Source organism: Lissotriton vulgaris, chromosome 1_1 (genome assembly GCF_964263255.1).
Source record: "Lissotriton vulgaris chromosome 1_1, aLisVul1.2, whole genome shotgun sequence".
NCBI lineage: Eukaryota > Metazoa > Chordata > Amphibia > Caudata > Salamandridae > Lissotriton > Lissotriton vulgaris.
Window position 1 is genome coordinate 254,538,672 of NC_141685.1, and position 25,345 is coordinate 254,564,016.

Below are 25,345 nucleotides of genomic sequence, written 5' to 3' on the forward strand. Positions count from 1 at the left end.
GAGTGATGGCGGCGAGACTACAGCGTTCCCCACCCAGGAGCTGTGGCTACCGGCGTGCTGGCGTGCTGACAAATGGACTGACTGCAGGTATGACCCCCCTAGCTATAGAAGGAAAAAAGTTGTGCAGCCTCTGTATTTGTTTTCTATTTATTTACTTTTGTAGCAATCAAGGCACGCAGTGCTTTAGCTTAAATGTTTAAAAGTAAGACGTGGAGTGCCGCGATTGCTATAAAAGTAAATTAATGGAAAAGAAATGCGGGGTCCTCCCGCCTTTGTTTTTCTATTTATTGACTTTTGTAGCAATGGTGGCACACCGTGCTTTAGCTTTAGACGGTTAAAGCTAAAGCACGGCGTGCTGCCATTGTTATAAAAGTCAATTTTTTAAAAAGTTGTGCCGCAGCTGTATTAAAAAAAAAAAGTATTTACTTTTGTAGCAATCACGGCATGCCGCGCTTTAGTTTACAATGTTTAAAAGTAAAGCACGGCGTGCCGTAATTGCTACAAAAATATACAAGCATTGCAAAGAAAACCAGGAAGGACGGCAGCAATAATAGGAGGGATGGTTACCCTTGTGAGCGAGGAGGCAGAAGATGGCCACAGATGGACAACCAAAAGAATCAATCGTTGGGAGGGAACCAAACATCCAAAGGTGGGATAGTTGGACATTATTGACCAACAACAGTAAAGGAATTTCCAAAAGGCAGACCAGCCAGAAGCGCCAAGCTTAAACCCCATATTCTGAATACAACATGTCTCAAAGAGACAGTCAAACGCTGCTTAGGCAAGGCCTGAAAATGGAAACTAATCAAAAGGGTTCTCCTTAATGAAGGCTCACAGATAATAATATATAACGTCAATGCCACATAATCAAAAACACTGAAAAAATGTATATTCTCAGAAAATCAACTCACCCTTGAGAAGTTAAATACTTTTGAACTAATCCCTCATTTGGCAAACTGAAGAAAGCAGCATTGGATGTGGACCCAAATGTATTAAAAGTACCTGTGCCCTTTGACCATCACCCAAAACAACCATACTTCAAACTCCACAGGGGTACCAGGTAGAGTGTCCGCTGCCAACCCTCCTAATTTTATTTCTAGAACTCCTTCCGAGCCTCATTAGGAAGACAAGATAACCACAAAATTGTGGAAATTAAACATGCCCTTTGACTATGTTGATGTAATCATACTATACATAAAACCCTAGATCTTTCTTATCCCCAATGTATGCACCATTAAACAATATGCACACATCTGATTCTTTGGGGTTGTTATTCCCTAAAGTAATTGCAAATTCACTTCTGGAGAAAAATTGAATTGACAACTAATCCTAACCCTAAAAAATGGGTGCAAAAAATATATCCACTGTTAAAACCCGATCCCCACCGCACATGCCACCCCCTCGCTGTCCATAGCGCCATGAAACCCACGGGTATACATGCGCTCTATAAATTAAAATAACATAACCTAACATAACATAACATAGCATAACATAACATAACATGGAGCTGACGCTAATGCTTTCAATGAAAGTGTTTAAAAAATATTAGTTCCTGCTACTTTGTACACTGTTCGCCATGAGAGCGGAAGTGTTTTATAAGTTCATCCGAAAGAACTCACATCTGCGTTCAATGCCAATATCCTGCAAGCAAATGGAAAATTTCCCTTTTTGCTGAAGCAACATAGAAAACAAAATGTGGCAAATTTGTGGGATCCTTGATGCAGGCTGATGGATGGGCAAGTTCAGAGATTGAAGCTGTTGAAAGCCTCAGGTTGGGAAATGTGAATTGAAAATGGCACATATAGCCGAGGGTCTTAGAGTCTGTTTTACAATGTGCTGTTTTTTTTTAATTCACATGCACGTTTTAAAAGTGTTCTTGTATATAATATTTTAAACACACTCTATAATATGAAAAGAGGAATTGATATAAGAACTAGCAGCCCGTCCGGACGTTGTCCGGGTATGAATTGCTGCCGGCCAGTAGTATATTGTTTTGTAGGATTTCGTTTTGATAGCATTTCTTATCTGTGACAGGCCTGTGAAACGCTCCGATTCACAGTGCACTGCAGATGCACTTAAGACTGCGCATTCAGTAGTGTGTGAACTCGAGGTTCCCTACTTTATTTTTCCTTGCAATATTATATAGCGCAAACTCAACACCATGGCATGAGCACAATTTACATTACAGAAGAACACATTAATTTGTGGTAGGCACGGGGAGACAAAGCCTGGAATCACAGGATATTGACCTGATGCCGAGATTCGAACGTAGCTCACCAGCTCTAAAGTTCGCAATCCTAGTACTTGTGGCGGGAGGTGTCTCTAAAAGTGTATGTCGGTGCTGGCCATCAATGAGAGAGACCTGTGCATTTTTCAAATTGGTGGTGAAAAAATATGAGTATGTTGCTGGAGATGTGGGCCGCCGTGCCACCAATGTACTTACCGGGGGAGGGTAAACACCCATTATTCCGCAACTATATTTCCGCAGACCATCACTCAGCATACCTTCATTATGAAAGTACCATGACTCCGCAATGCCATTATAATGCATGGCATTACATTTTATATGCTTTTACCACGCATACATTTACAACAAAATTCGTTGTAAATGCATGAATGGTAAAAGCATGTTTTTTTTAATGTTTGGATAAGGTAAGTATGGGTATAGGGGTATATGTTTTGGGGTACTGAGGTATATATTTTGGGGTGCTTGGGTACTTTAAGGGTTCAGATATAGTTTTGGGTTATGGGGTACAGGGGTAGTTTTAGCGTTTAGGGATAGGTATGGGTTTTGGGGTACAGGCGTATTTTTAGGGTTTAGGGCTAGGTTTGGGCTTTGGGTTATAGGGGTATTTTTAGGGTTCAGGGGTAGTTTTGGGTTTTGGGGTACAGGGGTATTTTAAGGGTTAAGGGCTAGGTTTGGGTTTTGGGGTACAGGGATATTTTTAGGGTTCAGGGCTCGATTTGGGTTTTGGGGTACAGGGGTATTTTAGGGTTCAGGGGTAGGTTTGGGCTTTGGGTTATTGGGTATTTTTAGGGTTCAGGGCTAGGTTTGGGTTTTGGGGTGCAGGGGTATTTTTTGGGTTCGGGGCAGGTTTGAGTTTTGGGGTACAGGGGTATTTTAAGGGTTATGGGCTAGGTTTGGGTTTTGGGGTACAGGGGTATTTTAGGGTTCAGGGCTAGGTTTGGGGTTTGGGGTACAGGGGTATTTTTAGGTTTTAGGTATAGGTTTGGGTTTTGGGGTACAAGGTATATTTATAGGATTAAGGTGGGTTAGTGTTGAAGGGTGTTGGGGTTTTTTAAGGAGTAAGGGTGGGTTTTGATTATGGGATGCAGGGGTATTTAAAGGGAGCAGGGTGGACACCCGGAGCTGGAATGTACAGAACCTGGGAAGAAAAAACAATGAAATAATTGACACAAGACGTGGAATGTGATAACAACAGTTGATGGACAAAATGCAGAACAATGTCATACATTCACCCCAATGCAGAGATCTGGGCATATATCCATCCTTTTTTTGCATTCCTCACCACCTCAGCCTTGAGCCTGAGCCTCAAGGAAACATTCCAGGCTGAACTGCCAAGCCATGTTTTTCCTGGACCAAACTCTAACATCCTAGGATCAATTTCTGGCAATCAGCTGTATTCAGCCAGGATAGCTTGACTCTAGTGGTGTGGAGAGCATGGGACTTACGTCTGAGCATACCCATCCCACTCGGGGTGACAAATGCAAAAACAACAGTTGATGGACAGAATGCAGAACATTTTAATATATTCACCCTAGTACCGAGATCTGGGCCTAAATCCATCGTTTATTTGCACTCCACACCAGCCCAGTTCAGACATGTCCATATGCAAATCAGCCTTGACCCTGTGCCTCATGGGAACAGTCCAGCCCAAAGGGCGGAACGTACCATACGCCCCCAGCATTTGTCACGCCCCCCCAGCACAAGCTCACAGCACAACGCAGACACGCCCACAAGGGACTACTTTGCTGGCACGGTTCTTTTACTTTTTAAATGTATATGGTGGGCGTCTGCATAGCCTATGTCCTTCTGCTGCAACTGCCCTTTCCAACGCCGTATTGGGTGTTGTGATTGGTGCTGTGGTTCCTGAGATTACCCGCCTCAAAGGTTTGGGCTTTCTCTTTATTATATTAGTTTGGATTTCGTGTGCGTCTCGCTGGGCAAAGGACAAACCAGTGGGGTGTGCACTGTACTGGCACTATAAAACACTAGAGCATGAGGCGCCTGTTGAGTTAGTGAATTTTTTTTTTTGTTTTTTTTTGGAAAACCTTTATTAACTTAAACAAAGTACACCGCTATTCAGACGTACATCCCGGAGGCTAGGCAGCATGGTAAAGCAGTTCGAGAATGTGTACAAAACAGAAAAAGGAGCAGTCAGGTTTAATTTTATAAATGTTAAAGATGAACTCAATGAACAGGGAAAATCTAAGAAAGACAAGAAAAAGAGAGAAAGGGGAGGAAAGAAGAAAGAGAAAGAAGAAGACAAGGTTGGCCAGGCAAAGGAGAATAGAAAAACGGTAAGGCACATATCCAGGGGGAGAGGCGGGAGCAGTAGCATCACAAAATAACCCATACATGAAAGCAAACATATGAAAGGGGAGCAAAATTCAGGATCCATCCACGTGAAACTCGGGTAAAGGGGGAAACTACGGAGAGAGACGAACCTCCGGTTGAATTGTCTCTGGGGGCACGCAAATGTCTCCTCTATACGAATTCCAGGCACCCCAGACCAGGCCCCACATTTTGAGCTTACCCCGGGCTAAGTAAACAGTTTTCTCCCGGAGCATGCACCAGTCCATGTTGGTTTTCCAAAGGCTAACCGTGGGGGGGTCGGGGCACCCCACCTCTGGGCGATGTCCCTCTTAGCAACCATATTACCCAGGGTGACCCAGCGGGTCTGAGCAGTATTATAAGCATTCGGACCCCACACATTCAACAGGCAGCGTCGAGCCTCCGCAGGCAAAGTCACACCAGTCACAACCCTCATAACCGCATGCACTCGCTCCCAGTAAGAGGCGATGACTTGGCACTCCCAAATGATGTGCATGAACGTGGCCGTCGCACCACATCCTCTCCTGCAGAGGCCATCCTGGGAGAGCCCCATACGAATCAGCCTGGGGCCAGTGACGTACACCCTGTGGAGCACTTTCAGCTGGACCAAACGCAACCTGGCCGAGATGGCCAACTCCTTAGGGGAGGAGACCGCTGACTGCCAGTCCTCGTCATCCAACTCAATCCAATCATTCACCCAGAGGTCTCGCACTTTCACCAACAAATCCGTCCGTACATTGATAAGTTTCTTGTAGGTCAGAGAGATGGCACTATCCGGCATGTGGCCGTCCAGCACTCTGTCCTCAAGAGGGGATGACTCGGTAACTTTTTCACCCACAGACAAGGAAGACGTGAGGGCGTGCCTCAGTTGCGCATAACGGAAATACTCCGTGGCCCCCAATTGGAATTCCCGCTGTAGAGCAGCAAACGTTTTGATACCCCCCTTGGACATCACATCCGCCACCTTGGAGATACCAATGAGGTCCCACCGGTCAAACCCCTTAGAGTGCCACAATTTCCCCAACAAGTCAGAATCATAAAGGGGAGTAGCCATGGTGAGCCTACCTTTCCACCCCAGAGCCTTAGTCACCGCCCTCCACAAGTGCACCGCAGTCCTGGTGGGACCAGTCAGTTTCCGGTCCAGAGATCTAGAGTACAGCGCTCTGTAGTACATCCCGTCGTTCATAAGCCAGTGATCCATGGCGTACCCCGGATTGACCGCCGGCCCATAGAAGCCATGATTAATGGCAGCTAACTGAGAGGTCCAATAATAGCGGCGTATGTCCGGCAAGGCAATACCACCGTCATACCACGGAATGGTCAATTTGGCGACAGCAATGCGCGGCCTACCTTCCCACAACAGAGCGCGCTGCAGGCTCTCAATCTCCCCAAAGTATTTAGATGGCACTGGGTCTTGTGTGTTTTGAAGCGCATAGAGGAACCTCGGCAGGGACATCATCTTGAACAGCGCCGCACGGCCCAACAGGGACAGCGGCAGTCTCTTCCAACCCTCCACGTCACGCCGAAGGCCCGCCAGAGGGGGGAGCAAGTTGTTCGCATACCGTACCCGGGCATCCGTTGAAATATAGATGCCCAGGTACTTGAAGCCCTGTTGTGAGACCTGTATGGCACAACCTCTAGGGAGACGCGGAGTGTCTCCGCGCAGCACATATAAGTAGGACTTAGACCAATTAATGACCAGGCCCGAGTATCTACCAAAGGTACACAGCACGTCAAATGTCACAATTAAGGACCGACAAGGGGAGGTGGATACAAAAGAATGTCGTCCGCATAAAGCGAGACGCGATCCTCAAAGCCGGGCGACCATTTGATACCAGTAATGTCAGGGTGAGAGCGGATCCAGGCGGCCAGTGGCTCCAGCGCCAGGGCAAAAAGGAGCGGCGATAACGGACAACCCTGTCTAGTACCTCTGCGCAAAGCGAAGGAGGCTGACAAGCGACCATTGACCGTCACATTGGCCATCAGGGAAGAATAAAGGAGCCGAACCCAACTAATGAAGTCAGGGCCGAATCCAAATTTAGAAAGCACCGCCCAGAGGTAGTTCCACTCGAGCGAGTCGAACGCCATCGTCGCATCAAGCGAGGCAAGGACTGCTGGTTCACTAAGCATGTGCGCTCGCGCCATGACAGCGTGGAGCCGCCTCAGATTAAGGGCGGTGTTCCGATGAGGGACGAAACCAGACTGGTCCGGATGGATCAAGTCCGCAATCACGCCCATGAGCCGATTGGCCAATAACTTTGCCAGAATTTTGGGCTCGGCGTTCAACAGGGAAATAGGACGGTACGACCTACAAAGGTCTCGGGGCTTCCCCTCCTTGTGTATGACCACTATGGTGGCCAGGCGTTGATCAAGCGGGAGTTCACCAGCATCCCTAGCTGCCAGGAACATATTCCGCAGGGGCGCGGCGACAGTGTCCGCCTTAATTTTGTACAGCTCAACTGGGAGACCATTGGGCCCCGGGGCCTTCCCGTAGTGCAACAATCTTATCGCCAACGCCACCTCGTCAACCGTTATGCCACGGTCCATGTCATCACGCTCAATGTCAGACAAGCAATGTAGCTCAACCTTCTCCAAGAAGGAGGCCGAGTCGGATTCAGTCAGAGCGGAGACTGGTGTATAAACAGTCTCAAAGTAGTCGGCAAACGCCGTAGCAATAGCAGGAGGGTCAGTAACCACCAGTCCATCATCGCCCAGGATCTCGGGCACCACTCGAGAGGCCAGTTCCTTCTTGTCCAGCCAGGCAAGAAGCTTGCCCGCCTTATCTCCGGCATCGTATAAGCTCCCTTGCTGTTCACTGCCCATCGCCTTGGCCGCATCCATAGCAGTGGCCCTGTATTCTGACTGCTTCAGGGAGAGAGCATGGAGCAGCTCTGGTGTCGGTTCCGGCGCTAACCGAGAATTCAAGTCCGCAAGTTCGGACTCCAACCGCACCAAGTCCTCATCCCGTCGTCTGCGCACCTCGGCTATCAAGGAGAATGCCTCCCCCCTAAGGACAGTCTTGAAGGCCTCCCAAAGGGAAACGGCCGACGTCACTGAGCCTGTGTTTTCGGTGAAATACAGGTCGATGGCTTTAGCAAGGAGGTCTCGAGTCTTAGGGTTGCGGAAATACCAGGGGTTGACCGGCGCCACCCTAGTCGCCGCCACGATGCCAAAGTCAAACGACACCCAAACCGGAGAGTGATCCGAGATACCCCTGGCCATGAGACGAGCACTAGACACAGATTGTGCCTGAGCCGATGGCGCCAGAATGTAATCAATGCGAGAGAGACTGCCATGAGCCCCAGAATGGAAAGTATATTGTCGCTGCGCGGGGTGTAAAAGACGCCAGCAATCAACGAAGCCCATTGTGCTCATGAAGTCCGGGAGCCATGATTGTGCACTGCGAAGATCTCTGGACGGGAAACGATCCAATGTGCCTGAAACAACAGAATTGAGGTCTCCACCCAGTATCAACAACCCCTCCGGGAGACCCAAAATGGCGCCACCAAGATCCTGGAAGGTAGACGCTTGCAACCCCGGGGGGACATAAACCGAAACCAAAACCAGGGTGCGCCCCTCCCATCTGCTCACCACGGCTACATAGCGGCCTCTATCATCCACCAGCGTGGACTCCACCTCCAGGGGGAGAGACATGCGCATCATTATCCCCACCCCTCGGGACCCGGTAAAGAACCCGGAATGGGCCACCATTTTGAACCCCTTCCTATTCAGAGCCTTACAAGTGTTGCCAATAAGATGAGTTTCTTGCAGGAGAACAATGTCCGGAACACAGCGTTTAAGCATTTGTATCACAACACCACGTTTAATACGATCCCCCAACCCATTCACGTTCCAGCTGAGTACATTTAAGGTCTTACCCCCATCATCAATGATGTCCCGTCCCAGCCATCCCACCCAGAAAGCAGCCACCGAAACGATAAAAGCAAAACAATAATACCTTAGCCATGAGAAGAGTAAGATAAAAAGAGCAAAAGGAAAGCACACAACCCAACTACCCCCCACCCTGCACCCCTGCATTAGACTAGAAGCCACCCCAACTAGCAGTGTGCCTGTCGCCCCTTAAAACTAACCTACAAAAAGCCCCCGGAGGAGAAAGGAGACATCCTATCACCCCCCGTTACCCTCCAAATTGAGAAAACAGAAGAAGTAAAAAGGAAGAAATAAATGTCAGTGAACGATGCCGTCCTCAGCATCCCTCCCAGAGAGAAGCCAACATGATAACGTTTATTCCTGGGAACCTGGACCTCCTGACGCCACCTCCGACTGGTCCTCTGGAGTGGTCCGTCGCTGGGGCAAAGTGTCCAACCAGTCCCCTGCAGCATCCGGTAAATCGAAAATCACCGTCCGATCGCCATGTTCAATGCGCAGTTTCGCCGGGTAAAGCATAGAGTACCTTAGCCCCATCTCTCTCAGCCTCCGTTTCACGCCCATAAAACTCTGACGGCGTTTCTGGACGGCCTGGGTGAAGTCAGGGAAGACGTTGATGTCAGCGTTCTGAAACCGTAGCGGGCCGCCTCTTCTCGACGCTTGCAAAATGGCGTCCCGGTCCCGGTAATTGAATAGTCTAGCAATGATGGGGCGCGGGGTCGCACCCAACTTCGGTTGGCCACCAGGCAGGCGGTGAGCCCTCTCAACCGAAAAGAATTTACTCAAGCCGCCCGGCGCCAAGTGCTTCTCCACCAAGTCCTCCACGAACAAGTCCACGGCCTCCTCCTCCGCTCCCTCCGGCACACCTGTAATACGGACGTTCTGGCGCCGTGCCCGTCCCTCAAAATCGTCCAGTCGGCGAGCAAGTGCCACATTAGCCGCCTTCAGGCCCCGTACCTCGGTCTGCATGTCCGACACATCAGAAGTCAAACTCGACGTCTTAATGTCGAGTGACTTAACTCTGTCATTGGTTTTGCCGAGGTCGGCCCTGATGAGGTTAAGCTCAATCTTGAGGGTATCCACCTTGCTGGACAGCGCTTCGTGTTGGCTATGCATCTCGGCCTTCACGCCAGCAATGGCTCCCAGCACGTCCCGGAGGGTGTGTTCCGTATCTTCTGTGGACACGTCTCGTTGCGGATCTTTGGTATGGCTCGACGATCCCGGCGATCCCCTGGAGTGGGAGAAGCGCTCAGGGATGGTGGATTGCGAATGGATGGGTTTTCTGCTGACTCTCGGGGGCTTCCCTTTGTCTGGATCTCCTCTGCCCGCCATGTTGAGCAACTGGGTCAATACGATCCAAAAGGGGGCAAGCCAACTACGCCACCACCACTCGATCAAAGCAAACAGTCCATTCCACCTCCCGCAGTAAAAGGCAGGCTGCCAGGGAGACCAACAGGGCCACCGGGTCCAGCAATTATGTCAGTTCAGCTCGGAGTGCGCCGAAGCTATGCCAGGCTACTATGGCGTCGTCGCCAGTCGGCTTCAAGACGGCGTAACTCGGTCCAGGAACCTCGGATTTTCAATCTGAGACCGGGCGCTGCGTCAGCATCAACACCGCTGTTGATTCCCACCGTCGTGGGACAGGATAGCTAGCAGGATCAATACGGAGGATCGGAGGGTCTTCGGAGCTCCGAGCTTACGCGGCCATCTTGGTTGCCCGCGAAGCTCCTCCGAATCTCTTTTTATTAATCATACTAGCAGCCCGTCCCGACGTTGTCCGGGTATGAATTGTTGCCGGCCAGTAGTATATTGTTTTGTAGGATTTCGTTTTGATAGCATTTCTTATCTGTGACAGGACTGTGAAACGCTCCGATTCACAGTGCACTGCTGATGCACTTAAGAGTGCGCATTCAGTAGTGTGTGAACTCAAGTTTCCCTACTTTATTTTTCCCTGCAATATTATATAGCGCAAACTCGACAACATGTCATGAGCATAATTTACATTACAGAAGAACACATTAATTTGTGGTAGGCACGGGGAGACAAAGCCTGGAATCACGGGATGTTGACCTGATGCCGAGATTCGAACGTAGCTCCCCAGAAATAAAGTTCGCAATTCTAGAACTTGTGGCGGGAGGTGTGTCTAAAAGTGTATGTCGGTGCTGGCCATCAATGAGAGAGACTGTGCATTTTTCAAATCGGTGGTGAAAAAATATGAGTATGTTGCTGGAGATGTGGGCCGCCGTGCCACCAATGTACTTACCGGGGGAGGGTAAACACCCATTATTCCGCAACTTTCTTTCCGCAGACCATCACTCAGCATACTTTCATTATGAAAGTACCATGACTCCGCAATGCCATTATAATGCATGGCATTACATTTTATATGCTTTTACCACGCATACATTTACAACAAAATTCGTTGTAAATGCATGAATGGTAAAAGCATGTTTTTTTAAATGTTTGGATAAGGTCAGTATGGGTATAGGGGTATATGTTTTGGGGTACTGAAGTATATATTTTGGGGTGCTTGGGTACTTTAAGGGTTCAGATATAGTTTTGGGTTATGGGGTACAGGGGTAGTTTTAGCGTTTAGGGATAGGTATGGGTTTTGGGGTACAGGCGTATTTTTAGGGTTCAGGGCTAGGTTTGGGCTTTGGGTTATAGGGTATTTTTAGGGTTCAGGGCTAGGTTTGGGTTTTGGGGTACAGGTGTATTTTTAGGGTTCAGGGCTAGGTTTGGGTTTTGGGGTACAGGGGTATTTAAGGGTTCAGGGGTAGGTTTGAGTTTTGGGGTACAGGGGTATTTTAGGGTTCAGGGCTAGGTTTGGGGTACAGGGGTATTTTTAGGATTTAGGTATAGGTTTGGGTTTTGGGGTACAAGGTATATTTATAGGGTTAAGGTGGGTTAGTGTTGAAGGGTGCTGGTTTTTTTTAAGGAGTAAGGGTGGGTTTTGATTATGGGGTGCAGGGGTATTTAAAGGGAGCAGGGTGGATACCCGGAGCTGGAATGTACAGAACCTGCGAAGAAAAGACAATGAAATAATTGACATAAGACGTGGAATGTGAAAACAACAGTTGATGGACAAAATGCAAAACAATGTCATACATTCACCCCAATGCAGAGATCTGGGCCTAAATCCATCATTTTTTTTGCATTCCTCACCACCTCAGCCTTGACCCTGTGCCTCAAGGGAACATTCCAGGCCGAACTGCCAAGCCATGTCTTTCCTGGACCAGACTCTAGCATCTTAGAACCAATTTCTGGCAATCAACTGAATTCAGCCAGAATAGCTTGACTCCAGTGGTTTGGAGAGCATGGGACTCACGTCTGAGCATACCCATCCCACTCGGGGTGACGAATGCAAAAACAACAGTTGATGGACAGAATGCAGAACAATGTCATATATTCACCCTAGTACAGATCTCTGGGCCGAAATCCATCGTTTTTTTGCACTCCACACCAGCCCAGTTCAGACATGTCCATATGCAAATCAGCCCTGACCCTGTGCCTCATGGGAACAGTCCAGCCCGAAGGGCGGAACATACCATACGCCTCCAGCATTTGTCACGCCCCCCCAGCACAAGCTCAGAGCACAACGCAGACACGCCCACAAGGGACTACTTTGCTGGCACGGTTCTTTTACTTTTTAAATGTATATGGTGGGCGTCTGCATAGCCTATGTCCTTCTGCTGCAACTGCCCTTTCCAACGCTGTATTGGGTGTTGTGATTGTTGCTGTGGTTCCTGAGATTACCCGCCTCAAAGGTTTGGGCTTTCTCTTTATTATATTAGTATGGATTTCGTGTGCGTCTCGCTGGGCAAAGGACAAACCAGTGGGGTGTGCACTGTACTGGCACTATAAAATACTAGAGCATGAGGCGCCTGTTGAGTTAGTGAATCTCTTTTTATTAATCATACTAGCAGCCCGTCCCGACGATGTCCGGGTATGAATTGTTGCCGGCCAGTAGTATAATGTTTTGTAGGATTTCGTTTTGATAGCATTTCTTATCTGTGACAGGCGTGTGAAACTCTCCGATTCACAGTGCACTGCTGATGCACTTAAGAGTGCGCATTTAGTAGTGTGTGAACTTAAGTTTCCCATTTTTATTTTTCCTTGCAATATTATATAGCGCAAACTCGACAACATGGCATGAGCACAATTTACATTACAGAAGAACACATTAATTTGTGGTAGGCACGGGGAGACAAAGCCTGGAATCAAGGGATGTTGACCTGATGCCGAGATTCAAACGTAGCTCACCAGCTCTAAAGTTCGCAATTCTAGAACTTATGGCGGGAGGTGTGTCTAAAAGTGTATGTCGGTACTGGCCATCAATGAGAGAGACCTGTGCATTTTTCAAATCGGTGGTGAAAAAATATGAGTATGTTGCTGGAGATGTGGGCCGCCGTGCCACCAATGTACTTACCGGGGGAGGGTAAACACCCATTATCCCGCAACTTTCTTTCCGCAGACCATCACTCAGCATACTTTCATTATGAAAGTACCATGACTCCGCAATGCCATTATAACGCATGGCATTACATTTTATATGCTTTTACCACGCATACATTTATAACAAAATTCGTTGTAAATGCATGAATGGTAAAAGCATGTTTTTTTAATGTTTGGATAAGGTAAGTATGGGTATAGGGGTATATGTTTAGGGGTACTGAGGTATATATTTTGGGGTGCTTGGGTATTTTAAGGGTTCAGATATAGTTTTGGGTTATGGAGTACAGTGGTAGTTGTAGCGTTTAGGAATAGGTATGGGTTTCGGGGTACAGGCGTATTTTTAGGGTTCAGGGCTAGGTTTGGGCTTTGGGGTATAGGGGTATTTTTAAGGTTCAGGGGTAGTTTTGGGTTTTGGGGTACAGGGGTATTTTAAGGGTTAAGGGCTAGGTTTGGGTTTTGGGGTACAGGGGTATTTTAGGGTTCAGGGCTAGGTTTGGGTTTTGGGGTACAGGGGTATTTTAGGGTTCAGGGGTAGGTTTGGGTTTTGGGGTACATGGTTATTTTTATGGTTCAGGGCTAGGTTTGGGTTTTGGGGTGCAGGGGTATTTTAGGGTTCAGGGGTAGGTTTGGGTTTTGGGGTACATGGTTATTTTTATGGTTCAGGGCTAGGTTTGGGTTTTGGGGTGCAGGGGAATTTTTAGGGTTCGTGGGTAGGTTTGGCTTTTGGGGTACAGTGGTATTTTAATCACAACACTCAATACAGCGTTGGAAAGGGCAGTTGCAGCAGAAGGACATAGGCTATGCAGACGCCCACCATATACATTTAAAATGTAAAAGAACCGTGCCAGCAAAGTAGTCCCTTGTGGGCGTGTCTGCATTGTGCTGTGGGTGTGTGCTGGGGGCGTGACAATCGCTGGAGGCATTCCGTCACGAGTGTTGTTTTTTCTTCCCAGGTTCTATACATTCCTGCTCCCTTTAAATAGTAATTCAATGGAGGTCCCATTCTCTTAGAACCACCCCAAGCACAGTTATGGGCAAAAATACAACTAAAAGGCCCTGCAAAGCATTATGGGATAAGCTTAGCATAATTTTTAGCATTCATGAAAGGGTTTTAATGTTTTTGAATTTTACTCATCAGGGACATCTTGGGACGACGAGGTGAGCTGCAGCTTGATATATAATATTTTAAATGCTATTGCATTTGCCTCATCAGGGACATCTAGGGACGGCGAGGTGAACTGCAGCTTGATCTATACTACTATTATAAAGAGAGAACTTGCACCTTTTGGCCAGGTAAACTCGGGAACCACAGCACCAATCACTACACCCAATACAGTGTTGGAAAAAGCAGTTGCAGCAGAAGGACATAGGCTATGCAGACGCCCACCATATACATTTAAAATGTAAAAGAACCGTGCCAGCAAAGTAGTCCCTTGTGGGCGTGTCTGCATTGTGCTGTGGGTGTGTGTTGGGGTTGTGACAATCGCATTTTATATGCTATTGCATTTGCCTCATCAGGGACATCTAGGGACTGCGAGGTGTACTGCAGCTTGATATATAATATTTTAAATGCTATTGCATTTGCATCATCAGGGACATCTAGGGACATGAGGTGAACTGCAGCTTGATGTGTAATATTTTAAATGCTATTGCATTTGCCTGGTAATATGCCCCAATGTTTTTACCGATTTAAGAGTGAATCAGTGGGTCTCATCAGGACCTGGTGCAAAATATAGAGGCATAAAGTAAACCCTCATTAGAATACAGAGAAATTACATCTGTTCTTTTAGATAGTTGTCCTGAACCTTCCTGGTAGAAATATAATAAAGTTGGACAGACTGATGAGAGCAGTTAGTTGTTCGGCGGAAAAAGAGCTCCTCAGACATGTGCGCGAGACAACTTTATCGTCATTCTGTCAAGGCCGACATTTTACCCCAATCTGTCATGTCCGCTTGCTCGCAAAATATCTTCCCAGTTTTAAGTCTTTCAACCCGATCCAGCATGGACGCCACGCCTCTCATTCCAGTGACGTCCAAACCAATGGCGAGCCATTCTAACCAGTGACGTGTTTGGTTTGTCGGATCTCAAGCAGGGCGTGGCCGAGGTACTAATATTTGCATATTTTCTGTGCAATGCCATGGACTTCTTTTCTTTGTTTTTTTTTTGTTAAATTGTCAATAATAACTTATTTTAGTACCCTCAGATTTTTTACTCTTTTCCATTTCAATCAACAATTAATATCTTAAAGGGGACCTATTAAAAGTAGGTCTTTTTTAGCGCTACCACGTGAAATTGCATTGACGGTAGTTAGAATAGCTCTTTACTATTTGTCTAGAAGGTTTCTAATAAAGAGAAGCCGCCTCATCATTGGAAATGAAAGATATGAAGAAAGCTCTCTGTTCTAATCTAGAACGGTTGGAATGCTGAATGATGATTCTGAGTTATGAAGATCTTGATATGAAACTCGTCACAATAAGTAATGGGAAATAATGTCACGGACCATTTAAGAATATGTCTTACTATGCTGCTCAATGGTGGGTGTTGCCAGCAGATTTTATATAAACGAGCACTGTGAGGTTCGTTGTTGATTGCCGAAAAGTGCCCAATTAATTTTAGCTGGTTTTGTTAACTGGATTTTTTAATTCCAGGTTACCTCCGTTCTAGGTTTGCTGCTAAATAGAATGCTTTGTGAGAAGTTGTCCCTCCAGCGACAAATAAATGATTGCAACGAGCTAAAAGTTCAACAAAACAGACTTGCACAGTGTTAAGTAGCGGGCCCTGGGCCCACTGGCTAAAGAGACACTGACACTAGTGACATCACAGTTGAGGTGCGAAATATGGATTCCGCGAGGGAAGGCCGAGGCCGAGTAACAATTTACTAAATATCTCTGGAGGAGCAGGAAGAGGTGCAGTACCAGTAGCAGCCCCCAGAGGTCCCTGTAGAGTCTGAAATGGGCTGCACGGACACAGTACCGCAGGCTGTCCCCAGAGGTCCCTGTAGAGTTCCATAGCGGCAACTACACTGGTGATCGCAATAAAGGCCAGCTCTCTGCTTTGAAATATATATATAGATATATATATACACATATATATATATATATGTGTATATATATATCTATATATATCTATATATATATAGATATATATATACATATATATATGTATATATATCTATATATATATAAATATATATATGTACATATATATATATGTATATATATCTATATATCTATCTATCTATCTATCTATCTATCTATCTATATATATAGTTATATATATATCTATACTCTATACTACTATTATAAAGAGAGAACTTGCACCTTTTGGCCAGGTAAACTCGGGAACCACAGCACCAATCACAACACCCAATACAGCGTTGGAAAGGGCAGTTACAGCAGAAGGACATAGGCTTTGCAGACGCCCACCATATACATTTAAAATGTAAAAGAACCGTGCCAGCAAAGTAGTCCCTTGTGGGCGTGTCTGCATTGTGCTGTGGGTGTGTGCTGGGGTGTGACAATCGCTGGGGGCATTCCGTCACGAGTGTTGTTTTTTCTTCCCAGGTTCTATACATTCCTGCTCCCTTTAAATAGTAATTCAATGGAGGTCCCATTCTCTTAGAACCACCCCAAGCACAGTTATGAGCAAAAATACAACTAAAAGGCCCTGCAAAGCATTATGGGATAAGTTTAGCATAATTTTTAGCATTCATGAAAGGGTTTCAATGTTTTTGAAATTTACTCATCAGGGTCATCTTGGGACGACGAGGTGAACTGCAGCTTGATGTGTAATATTTTAAATGCTATAGCATTTGCGTGGTAATATGCCCCAATGTTTTTACAGATTTAAGAGTGAATCAGTGGGTCTCATCAGGACCTGGTGCAAAATATAGAGGCATAAAGTAAACCCTCATTAGAATACAGAGAAATGACATCTGTTCTTTTAGATAGTTGTCCTGAACCCTCCTGGTAGAAACATAATAAAGTTGGACAGACTGATGAGAGCAGTTAGTTGTTCGGCGGAAAAAGAGCTCCTCAGACATGTGCGCGAGACAACGTTATCGTCATTCTGTCAAGGCCGACATTTTACCCCAATCTGTCATGGCCGCTTGCTAGCAAAATATCTTCCCGGTTTTAAGTCTTTCAACCCGATCCAGCATGGACGCCACGCCTCTCATTCCAGTGACGTCCAAACCAATGGCGAGCCATTCTAAACCAGTGAGGTGTTTGGTTTGTCGGATCTCAAGCAGGGCGTGGCCGAGGTACTAATATTTGCATATTTTCTGTGCAATGCCATGGACTTCTTTTCTTTGGTTTTCTTTGTTAAATTGTCAATAATAACTTATTTTAGTACATTCTGATTTTTTTACTCCTTTCCATTTCAATCAACAATTAATATAATAAAGGGAACCTATTAAAAGTAGGTATTTTTTAGCGATACTACGTGAAATTGCATTTACCATATGTAGAATAGCTCTTTACTATTTGTCTAGAAGGTGTCTTATAAAGAGAAGCTGCCATATCATTGTAAATGAAAGATACGAAGAAAGTCTCCTGTGTTAAACTAAATCGGTTGAAACGCTGAAAAATTATATTGAGTTATAGGATCCTAATATGAAACTCGTTTGAATAAGTAGTGGGAAATAACGTCACGGTCTATTTATGGATATGCCTTACAATGCTTCTCAATGGTGGGCGTAGCCAGCAGATTTTATATAAACGAGTACAGTGAGGTTCATTGTTGACTGCCGAAAAGTGCCCAATTAATTTTAGCTTGTTTTGTTAACTGGATTTTTTAATTCCAGGTTACCTCCGTTCTAGATTTTCTGCTAATTAGAATGCTTTGCGAGAAGTTGTCCCTCCAGCGGTAAATAAATGATTGCAACGAGCTAAAAGTTCAACAAAACAGACTTGCACAGTGTTAAGTAGCGGGCCCTGGGCCCACTGGCTAAAGAGACACTGACACTAGTGACATCACAGTCGAGGTGCGAAATATGGATTCCGCGAGGGAAGGCCGAGGCCGAGTAACAATTTACTAAATATCTCTGGAGGAGCAGGAAGAGGCGCAGTACCACTGGCAGTCCCCAGAGGTCCCTGTAGAGTCTGAATAGGGCTGCACGGACACAGTACCGCAGGCTGTCCCCAGAGGTCCCTGTAGAGTTCTATAGCAGCAACTACACTGGTGATCGCAAAAAAGGCCAGCTCTCTGCTTTGAAATATATATATAAATAGATATATACACACACACATATATATATATATATATATATATATGTAGATAGATAGATAGATAGATAGATAGATAGATAGATAGATAGATAGATATAGATATAGATATATACATGTATATATATATATATCTATATATCTATATAAAGTTAAAGGTGAATGAAGTGCTTTATTCCATCGATGGGGACGGCAACATGACGCGTTTCGTCCAGGAAACCCGGACTTGATCACAACATATATATATATATATCTATATATATATATATCTATCTATATATATACACACACACACACACACACACACACACATATATATATATATATATATATATATATATATATATATATATATATATATATATATATATATATATATATATATATATATATATAGATAGATAGATATACATATATATATATCTATATATATAAATATATATATATATACATATATATATATCTATATATATATCTATATATATATATAGTTATATATATATATTTATACTACTATTATAAAGGAAGAACTTTGAACCTTTGAGGCCGGTAAACTCAGAAACCACAGCGCCAATCCACACACCCGATACATTGTTGTAATCGTCAGGGTGTGCAGATGGACATAGGCTATATAAACTTAATAAATATACGTTATTTAAAAAATGTACCGGAAAAAACATAAGTAGTCCCTTGGAAGAAGCGCCGGCCTAGACGTGAGGAGCGCAGGGAGGAGCGGCGTCCAGGAGCGCGAGGAGGACCGGCGGACATGGAGCGGAGAGGAGCGGCGTACAGGCGGCGAGGAGCGGCGGACAGACGGTGAGGAGCGGCGGACAGGCGGGGAGGAACGGTGAGCGGCGGAAAAATGAACCAAAAATGACAATCGTGAGCAAGAGGAAGCAAACGGAGCATTACAAAAGTGAGCCAAACGGTGCATTACAGGAAGAAAAAGTTACGTGTGCAGGTTACAAAAGCATACAAAGTAAACATTGAGGTATAATACTGCAATATATGGAGGAAGGCTCCGGGGGACCCACGGACAACGTCGGGGCGGGCGGGGGCCCTGAAGCCTAATTGCTCCCGGACAACGTCGGGACGGGCTGCTAGTACTATTATAAAGGAAGAACTTTGAACCTTTGAGGCGGGTAAACTCAGGAACCACAGTGCCAATCCACACACCCGATACATCGTTGTAATCGTCAGGGTGTGCAGATGGACATAGGCTATATGAACGTAATAAATATACGTTATTTAAAAAATGTACTGAAAAAAAAAGTAGTCCCTTGGAAGAAGCGCCGGCCTAGACGTGCGTGCTGACGTGAAGAGCGCAGGGAGGAGCGGTGGCCAGGAGCGCAAGGAGGACCGGCGGACATGGAGCGGGGAGGAGCGGCGTACTGGCGGCGAGGAGCGGCGGACAGGCGGGGAGGAACGGTGAGCGGCGGAAAAATGAAGCAAAAAATGACAATCGTGAGCAAGAGGAAGCAAACGGAGCATTACAAAAGTGAGCCAAACGGTGCATTACAGGAAGAAAAAGTTACGTGTGCAGGTTACAAAAGCGTCAAAAGTAAACATACAGGTATAGGAGGAAAAATGGACGTGTGCAGGTTACAAAAGCATACAAAGTAAACATAGAGGTATAATACTGCAATATATGGAGGAAGGCTCCGGGGGACCCACGGACAATGTGGGGGCGGGCGGGGGCCCTGAAGCCTAATTGCTCCCAGACAACGTCGGGACGGGCTGCTAGTCTATACTACTATTATAAAGAGAGAACTTGCACCTTTTGGCCAGGTAAACTCGGGAACCACAGCACCAATCACAACACCCAATACAGCGTTGGAAAGGGCAGTTGCAGCAGAAGGACATAGGCTATGCAGACGCCCACCATATACATTTAAAATGTAAAAGAACCGCGCCAGCAAAGTAGTCCCTTGTGGGCGTGTCTGCATTGTGCTGTGGGTGTGTGCTGGGGGCGTGACAATCGCTGGGGGCATTCCGTCACGAGTGTTGATTTTTCTTCCCAGGTTTTATACATTCCTGCTCCCTTTAAATAGTAATTCAGTGGAGGTCCCATTCTCTTAGAATCACCCCAAGCACAGTTATGGGCAAAAATACAACTAAAAGGCCCTGCAAAGCATTATGGGATAAGCTTAGCATCATTTTTAGCATTCATGAAAGGGTTTCAATGTTTTTGAATTTTACTCATCAGGGACATCTTGGGACGACGAGGTGAACTGCAGCATGATGTATAATATTTGAAATGCTATTGCATTTGCCTCATCAGGGACATCTAGGGACGGCGAGGTGAACTGCAGCTTGATATATAATATTTTAAATGCTATTGCATTTGCATCATCAGGGACATCTAGGGACATGAGGTGAACTGCAGCTTGATGTGTAATATTTTAAATGCTATTGCATTTGACTCATCAGGGACATCTAGGGACCATGAGGTGAACTGCAGCTTGATGTATAATATTTTAAATGCTATTGCATTTGCCTCTTGGGGACAACTGGGGAGAACGAGGTGAACTGCAGCTCTTTGTAGAATTATTTGGATACTATAATATTCACTTCCCACTGCTAATCTCGTCCCATAATGGTTTGCAGGGGCTTGATCTCAAAATCATCACCTCTCTCACTGCTTGCTGGAAGCTAATTTCACTTTTGTGAAATGACTATATGCATTTTAGCATGTAGAAATACTTGTTATTTTACCTTGAATATATGAGGTTTCTGTTTTAATAATTGGAAATCTGACGGAACGAAATATTGCAGATTTATTGTACCAAGTTCGCGCCAATTCCGCCCACCCCTACTTTAAATACCCCTGCACCCCATAATCATAACCCACCCTTACTCTATAAAATACCCCAACACCCTTAAACATTAACCCATCTTAACCCTGTAAATCTACCCTGTACCCCAAAAACCCAAACCTATCCCTAAACCCTAAAAATACCCCTGTACCCCAAAACCAAAACCTAGCCCTGAACCCTATAAATACCCCTGTACCTCAAACCCCAAACATACCCCTGAACCCTAAAAATACCCCTGTACCCCAAAACCCAAACCTACCCCTGAACCCTAAAATACCCCTGTACCCCAAAACCCAAACCTAGCCCATAACCCTTACAATACCCCTGTACCCCAAAACCCAAACCTACCCCTGACCCCTAAAAATACCCCTGTACCCCATAACCCAAACCTAGCCCAGAACCCTAAAATACCCCTGCATCCCAAAACCCAAACCTAGCCCTGAACCCTAAAAATACCCCTGTACCCCAAAACCCAAACCTAGCCCTGAACCCTTAAAATACCCCTGTACCCCAAAACCCAAACCTACCCCTGAACCCTAAAAATACCCCTATACCCCAAAACCCAAACCTAGCCCTGAACCGTAAAAATACCCCTGTACCCCACAACCCAAAACTATATCTGAACCATTAAAATACCCAAACACCCCAAAACATATACCTCAGTACCCCAAAACATATACCCCTATACCCATACTTGCCTTATCCAAACATTTTTAAAAAACATGCTTTTACCATTCATGCATTTACAACGAAATTCGTTGTAAATATATGCGTGGTAAAAGCATAAAAAATGTAATGCCATGCGTTATAATGGCATTGCGGAGTCATGGTACTTTCATAATGAAAGTATGCGGAGTGATGGTCTGCGGAAAGAAAGTTGCGGAATAATGGGTGTTTACCCTACCCCGTTAAGTACATTGGTGGCACCGCGCCCCACATCTCCAGCAACATACTCATATTTTTTCACCACCGATTTGAAAAATGCACAGGTCTCTCTCATTGATGGCCAGCACCGACATACACTTTTAGACACACCTCCCGCCACAAGTTCTAGAATTGCGAACTTTACAGCTGGGGAGCTACGTTCGAATCTCGGCATCAGGTCAACATCCTGTGATTCCAGGCAAATTGCTCTGTCTCCCCGTGCCTACCACAAATGAATGTGTTCTTCTGTAATGTAAATTGTGCTCATGCCATGTTGTCGAGTTTGCGCTATATAATATTGCAAGGAAAAGTAAAGTAGGGAAACTGAAGTTCACACACTACTGAATGCGCACTCTTAAGTGCATCAGCAGTGCACTGTGAATCGGAGCGTTTCACAGGCCTGTCACAGTTAAGAAATGCTATCAAAACGAAATCCAACAAAACAATATACTACTGACCGGCAGCAATTCATACCCGGACAACGTCGGGACGGGCTGCTAGTACTAATATAATAAAGAGAGAGCCCAAACCTTTGAGGCGGGTAATCTCAGGAACCACAGCACCAATCACAACACCCAATAAAGCGTTGGAAAGGGCAGTTGCAGCAGAAGGACATAGGCTATGCAGACGCCCACCATATACATTTAAAAAGTAAAAGAACTGTGCCTGCAGAGTAGTCCCTTGTGGGCGTGTCTGCGTTGTGCTGTGGGCTTGTGCTGGGGGGGGCGTGACAAATGCTGGGGGCGTGTGGTACGTTCGGCCTTCGGGCTGGACTGTTCCCATGAGGCACAGGGTCAAGGCTGATTTGCATATGGCCATGTCTGAACTGGGGTGGTGTGGAGTGCAAAAAAACGATGTACCCAAAAACCCAAACCTACCCCTGAACCCTAAAAATACCCCTGCATCCCAAAACCCAAACCTAGCCCAGAACCCTAAAATACCCCTGTATCCCAAAACCCAAACCTAGCCCTGTACCCTAAAAATACCCCTGTACCCCAAAACCCAAACCTAGCCCTGAACCCTAAAAATACCCCTATACCCCAAAACCCAAACCTAGCCCTGAACCCTAAAAATACCCCTGTACCCCATAACCCAAAACTATATCTGAACCATTAAAATACCCAAACACCCCAAAACATATACCTCAGTACCCCAAAACATATACCCCTATACCCATACTTGCCTTAACCAAACATTTTTAAAAAACATGCTTTTACCATTCATGCATTTACAACGAATTTCGTTGTAAATGTATGCGTGGTACAAGCATAAAAAATGTAATGCCATGCGTTATAATGGCATTGCGGAGTCATGGTACTTTCATAATGAAAGTTTGCGGAGTGATGGTCTGCGGAAAGAAAGTTGCGGAATAATGGGTGTTTACCCTACCCCGGTAAGTACATTGGTGGCTCGGCGGCCCACATCTCCAGCAACATACTCATATTTTTTCACCACCGATTTCAAAAATTCACAGGTCTCTCTCATTGATGGCCAGCACCGACATACACTTTTAGACACACCTCCCGCCACAAGTTCTAGAATTGCGAACTTTAGACAACTTTAGAGCTGGGGAGCTACGTTCGAAACTCGCCATCAGCTCAACATCCTGTGATTCCAGTCAAATTGCTCCAGCAATGCTCTGGGGGGGCCTATTCTTTCAATGCTGCCTCAAGCCATATGCCTGCTTCAAGCAAGCGCAGGGTTTTGACGCAGCATTGGCCTAAAAGTGACTGAGTGAAATCTTGTAGATTTCACTCAGCCACTTTTAGGAGGCGTTCCTGCGCCGGAACGCCCCACCCCCCCCCCTGCGCAGGAACCCCTTCTTATGGCGCAGGGCTTTACAACGTGACGCATCTCCCAGATGCGTCACGTTGTTAATACCCCGCACCATGGTGTATCTTTTGCGCCGCCGCTGCGTCACAAAAGTGATGCAACAGCGGCGCAAAAGAGGCACAAGGGGCTTGTAAATCTGCCCCAATGTCTCTTTCACACACGCACACCCAGCAGATAGACCTGCACACACCATTCATCGCATGCATCCATCTATACTACTATTATAAAGAGAGAACTTGCACCTTTTGGCCAGGTAAACTCGGGAACCACAGCACCAATCACTACACCCAATACAGTGTTGGAAAAAGCAGTTGCAGCAGAAGGACATAGGCTATGCAGACGCCCACCATATACATTTAAAATGTAAAAGAACCGTGCCAGCAAAGTAGTCCCTTGTGGGCGTGTCTGCATTGTGCTGTGGGTGTGTGTTGGGGTTGTGACAATCGCATTTTATATGCTATTGCATTTGCCTCATCAGGGACATCTAGGGACTGCGAGGTGTACTGCAGCTTGATATATAATATTTTAAATGCTATTGCATTTGCATCATCAGGGACATCTAGGGACATGAGGTGAACTGCAGCTTGATGTGTAATATTTTAAATGCTATTGCATTTGCCTGGTAATATGCCCCAATGTTTTTACCGATTTAAGAGTGAATCAGTGGGTCTCATCAGGACCTGGTACAAAATATAGAGGCATAAAGTAAACCCTCATTAGAATACAGAGAAATTACATCTGTTCTTTTAGATAGTTGTCCTGAACCTTCCTGGTAGAAATATAATAAAGTTGGACAGACTGATGAGAGCAGTTAGTTGTTCGGCAGAAAAAGAGCTCCTCAGACATGTGCGCGAGACAACTTTATCGTCATTCTGTCAAGGCCGACATTTTACCCCAATCTGTCATGTCCGCTTGCTCGCAAAATATCTTCCCAGTTTTAAGTCTTTCAACCCGATCCAGCATGGACGCCACGCCTCTCATTCCAGTGACGTCCAAACCAATGGCGAGCCATTCTAAACCAGTGACGTGTTTGGTTTGTCGGATCTCAAGCAGGGCGTGGCCGAGGTACTAATATTTGCATATTTTCTGTGCAATGCCATGGACTTCTTTTCTTTGTTTTTTTTTTGTTAAATTGTCAATAATAACTTATTTTAGTACCCTCAGATCTTTTACTCTTTTCCATTTCAATCAACAATTAATATCTTAAAGGGGACCTATTAAAAGTAGGTATTTTTTAGCGCTACCACGTGAAATTGCATTGACGGTAGTTAGAATAGCGCTTTACTATTTGTCTAGAAGGTTGCTAATAAAGAGAAGCCGCCTCATCATTGGAAATGAAAGATATGAAGAAAGCACTCTGTTCTAATCTAGAACGGTTGGAACGCTGAATGATGATTCTGAGTTATGAAGATCTTGATATGAAACTCGTCACAATAAGTAGTGGGAAATAATGTCACGGACCATTTAAGAATATGTCTTACTATGCTGCTCAATGGTGGGTGTTGCCAGCAGATTTTATATAAACGAGCACTGTGAGGTTCGTTGTTGATTGCCGAAAAGTGCCCAATTAATTTTAGCTGGTTTTGTTAACTGGATTTTTTAATTCCAGGTTACCTCCGTTCTAGGTT

The 25,345-nt window shown here is 45.6% G+C and overlaps 1 pseudogene; it reads left to right on the top strand.

Annotated features, from left to right (window-relative positions):
• The first annotated feature begins 15,227 nt into the window (after positions 1-15,227).
• Positions 15,228-15,280, top strand: LOC147746817 (U7 small nuclear RNA; annotated as a pseudogene).
• Positions 15,281-25,345: the final 10,065 nt, after the last annotated feature.